Raw genomic sequence first — 4667 nt, 5'->3', positions numbered from 1 at the left:
CCATATAAAGCAACCAGAAGGGTTCATTGCAAAGGGCTAAGAGCATCTTGTGTAAGCTCACTATGGACTGAGGCAAAGCTTCAAGGTCTTGGAATATCCGGTTTATCAAAGTAATCCAGACCTATGGATTTATTGAGTAAACGGATAAGTCTTGTATATACAAAAGGTGTGATGGAAACGTGGTGGTATTTCTTGTACTATACGTAGATAGCATTTTTGGTAGTTGGAAACAATATCAAAATGTTGTCAGAAGTAGGGGTATGGTTGTCCAAATAATTCGATATAAAGGACTTGGGAGAATGTATATATTCTTGAGATCAAAGTAATAAAGGATCGCAAGAAAAGAATATTTTACTTATCCATCGGAAAAATCCTTGCTCGTTTTAAGCATGCAAAACTCCAAGAAAGGTTTCTTACCTTTTCAGGATGGAGTAACTTTATCTAAAGATATGTCTCTGTAGACATCAAAGGAGATAAAGGAAATAAAGGCAGTTCTTTATGCTTCGGTTGTCGGAAGCCTAATGTATGCTATGCACGAGATCAGAAATCTGTTTTGCCAAGGGCATAGTTAGCAGATATCAAAGTAACCCTGGACTGCAGTAAAACATATATTGAAGTACCTTAGAGGCACTAGAGATTATATGCTAGCTCACAAGGCAGTTAATTTGGTTCTTGTGGGTTGCATGGATTTTGACTTCCAATCGGATAGGAACAATAATAAGTCAACCTCGGGGTTTTGTGTTTACTTTAGGAGGAAAAGTCATAACTATGGAAGAGTGATAAGCATAGGTATTTTTCTAGACTCCACCATAGAAGCTGAGTATATGGCAAGCCTCTGAGGTAGCCATAAAAGTTGAATGACTTAATAACCTCAAGATAGACTTAGATATGATTTCTAGTTTGTCCAAAGATTATTACAATTTATTGTAATAATAATGGTGCAGTAGCAAACTCGAAGAAACCATGAGTCTATAAGACAAGTAAACACAATAGAGCGCAAGTACTACCCAATACGAGAAATTGTATAACGAGAAGAAGTTGTTGCCGCCTAGATTGCATTAGATGATAACCTAAGGTCCTTAAGGCAAGAGCTTTTTGAAAGGCATGGGAATCAGATGTATGGCAGTAGATATGACAGCTTAGTCTTTTAGTATAAGTGGGAGATTGTTAGAATGTATACTAAAAGCCTAGCTTTTGGTATAAAACATTTATCTAGAAATAAGAATCACATTGGTCAAATGTCTACATTTGTGATAGATGTAGTTGTTCAATTAATTTATACTGTAGATAACATAGTATGTGGTGCCACATGCAGAAGATGATGTTATCAGTACCTTATAAATTATAAACAGTAGCTCACGACCAAAATGGAAAGGAACAAACCATTAGAAGGTCGTAGTGTAATTAGGTATCAGTTTATCTTGACTGTATAATTACACTAGTACACTTAGAGTGTATTGAGTAGGACCATTTGAGGTCGTTTCTTTTATACTGACTTTATAAAGAAACAAAGACCTCGGTTATTATGGAAGTGTGTGCTCTTAATCCTAATATAATAACAAACACATATATTTGATATTTATTTCTTTAATTTATCAATGGGTGAGATTTAGTTCGATGAATCAATAAGCCCGATAAGTTGGGAAATGACATCACTTATAGTGTGTGTTGTTGATTATAGAAGGAAACTGTGTCCTAGAGATACTAGGCTGATAATGTCCTCAAGAGGAGCTCATAAGGATTATCAGGTTAAACCCTGCAGGTGGACCTAGTCCGACATGATGATAAGGTTGAGTGGTACTACTCTTGGACTAAGATATTAATTAAATGAGTTGTCAGTAACTCACTTAATTAGTGGACATTCGATATCTTAAACACAGGGAGACTAACACACTCATAATAAGAAGGAGCCCAAAAATGTAATTTGGGATTGGTGCGGTAATTCAATAATAGTTCTCTAGTGGAATGAATTATTATTGATAAAATTAAGTTGTGTGTTCGGGGCGAACACGGGATGCTTAATTTTATCGGGAGACCAAAACCAATTCCTCCTCTCGGTCCCTATCGTAGCCTCTTATTTATAGAGTACTATACCCACCTATACCCACCTTCTATACCCACCTAAAGGGGGTCGGCCAAGCTAGCTTAGGAACCAAACTAGGGCTGGCCTAGGTATAAATTGGGGTGGCCGGCCCTAGCTTAAACCCAAGCTAGAGGGGCCGGCCAAATTAAATTAAAAAAGAATTTTAATTTTAATTTTTATTATGTGGAAGATATAATTTAGTAAAGAGAATTAAAATTAAATTATCTCTCTTGTAAAAGATATATAAAAGATTAAAGAAAGAGATTAGATCTCTTTCCTTATTTGTAGATTGGTGAGATATTTTATTTTCTCTTTAAAAATTATTCACATGTTGTAAAATTAAAATTATGGAAATTTCTTTTTATCAACCATGAAGAGATTTTGAAGAGAAATTTTAATTTTAAAAATTTCCGGAAACAAATTAGGAAGTTTTAATTGTTGATTGAAACTTGTCTAATTTGATTTCATGATGTGGCCGGCCATTAGAATTTAATTGGGAAAATTTTATTTTATTTTTCTCAATTAAATCATGTCAAGGAAATTAAGGAAATTTTATTGTAATTAAATTTCCTAATTTGCTTAGGCCAAGGAATATAAAAGAAGGGGTGAGGGTGCCTTCATGAAGGACAACCTCTATTATTTCTCTCCCTCTTTTGTTCCTTGGTGTGGCCGGCCATCATCCTCTCCCTCTCTTCCTCTTGTGGTGGCCGAACCTCTCTCTCCCCTTGGAGCTCTTGTGGTGGTCGGATACTACTTGGAGAAGAAGAAGAAGAAGAAGAGAAAGCTAGCATCTCTTGGAGCTTGGTTGATGTTTTGATCTTCTTCATTGGTGAAGCTTCCTTATTGTTGGCCGAACCGAGCTAGGAGGAGAATAAGGTGGTTGGTGGTTTCTCATCTCGGAAGATCGTTGCCCACACAACGTCCGAGGTTAGAAGAGGAATACGGTAGAAGATCAAGAGGTCTTTCTAGAAGGTATAACTAGTAATTTTTCTTTTCCGCATCATGCTAGTTATTTATGGAAATAATACCAAATACAAGAGGCTTACGTTCTAGTATTTCGAATATGTTTTTCGAAGTTGTGTTCTTTTGTTTTTTTTCCCTTGTGATTTGATTGTTCTTTTTGGTTAACCTAAAGTTATTTTAGGAAATTAAATATTAGATTTCTATAAAAGGTTTTGTCTAGTCGGTGGTGGTTGCTCCCATATCCAAGAAGGCCATGTGCCTCGCCACGTCAGTACTGGGAACCAATTATGGAAATTAATATTTAATGGAATTAATAACTTAAGGTGACTTGGGTCGAACGTGTTAAGTTCCGCAGGAGATCCAAGTCAAAACCTAAAAGAACAAATAGATTAAGTTTTGGATCAAACGTGTTAAGTTCCGCAGGCGATCCAAAATTTAATTTAAAAGAACACATGGTAGCTTGGAAAAGGTTCAGACCTTTGTACAAAATTTTTGTACAGTGGACCTCTAGGTTTTCCGAGTAGCAACCAACAACCACTCCAAGAGACACTAGCTCACGAATAGACTTCAATCTTATTCGTACGTGTCTCTTCCGTTTCTGGTTATACTTGGAGCTTCTAATCTGAGCTATTGTTGTTTGATTATCACAGTGTACTGAAATAGAAGGTATTGGCTTTACCATCAAGGGGATTTCTGAAAGAAGACCCTTAAGCCAATCAGCTTTAGTTACTGTGGTATCTAAAGCACACAATTCTGCCTCAGATGTAGAACGGGATATAATCGTCTGTTTAACAGACCTCGAAGCAACTGCACCGCCTCCAAGTGTAAAGACATAACCAGTAACGCCTTTACACTCAGCAGTGTCTGCTATCCAACTAGCATCACTATATCCCTCCAGGACTGCAGGGAATCTCCCATACCACAAGCCCAAGGATATAGTACCTTTTAGGTATCTGAGTACTCTGTCTAATGCATCCCAATGCGTTCTATCCGGACAGCTGGTAAACCTGCTCAATTTCGTTATAGCAAAAGAAATATCAGGTCTAGAACAATTAGCTAAATACATTAGACTACCTATTATTTGTGTGTATCTTAATTGAGACACTGCCACATCACTATTATTCTTGTGGAGAGTTTTTGAAGGGTCATATGGTGTGACAACAGATTTAACTTGGCTATAACCATATTTCTCTAATACTCTCTCAACATAGAGTGACTGAGAAATTGTTATTCCATCAGTTGAACGAGTCAACTTCAGCCCTAAAATCATATCAGCACAACCCATATCCTTCATATCAAACTTACCACTTAAGAGGGCCTTAGTCTCATTAATAATAGAAAGGCTAGTTCCAAATAGTAGAATATCATCTACATATAAACATAGGATAATACAATTATTACCTTTCATTTTAGCATACACACATTTATCAGAGTCATTTACTTCAAAGCCAAACGATAGCATAGCTCTATCAAATTTTTCGTACCACTGCTTTGGGGCTTGCTTCAAACCATAAAGAGATTTGACTAACCTACAGACTTTATTCTCATTTCCAGAGACTACATATCCCTCAGGCTGATCCATATATATCTCTTCTTCTAGATCTCCATTTAGGAATGCTGT

Source organism: Zingiber officinale, chromosome 2A, assembly GCF_018446385.1.
Source record: "Zingiber officinale cultivar Zhangliang chromosome 2A, Zo_v1.1, whole genome shotgun sequence".
In the NCBI taxonomy this organism is placed as follows: domain Eukaryota; kingdom Viridiplantae; phylum Streptophyta; class Magnoliopsida; order Zingiberales; family Zingiberaceae; genus Zingiber; species Zingiber officinale.
Note: the sequence above shows the minus strand (reverse complement) of the source record.